Below are 409 nucleotides of genomic sequence, written 5' to 3' on the forward strand. Positions count from 1 at the left end.
AGTTATTTTTGGGTAGTTATGTCACCCTGTGGGTTCGTCCGGTGATGTATCCTGATTAGAATTCGTTCCCAGGCGAGACAAGAACACACTCCACGTCCATTCGCATCTCCGGGGCGATGCTCGTCTCAGAGGTCCCTTGTGCACTGGGAGTCGAACGCTTCTTGGCCTCAGTTCTGTTTACTTTCCGAAGCACCACCAACGTCCATAGTTTCTCCGGCCACAACCCCGTCCATTCTCACTCCGAACAGTGCTCACTAAATCCGCCTGTATCTTCCGCCCACTCATCAACGCGAGGCGACCAAGCGACCAGAGCGACGCAGCGGTCGAGGTGTCCCGAGGGAGCGAGCGAGAGCCAGGCGCCGGTCACGAGCGAGCCGCAGATTCCCGTGCTGTCGACACCAGTCCGGGC

The sequence above is a fragment of the Penaeus monodon genome, chromosome 15, assembly GCF_015228065.2.
Source record: "Penaeus monodon isolate SGIC_2016 chromosome 15, NSTDA_Pmon_1, whole genome shotgun sequence".
Classification (NCBI taxonomy): Eukaryota; Metazoa; Arthropoda; class Malacostraca; order Decapoda; family Penaeidae; genus Penaeus; species Penaeus monodon.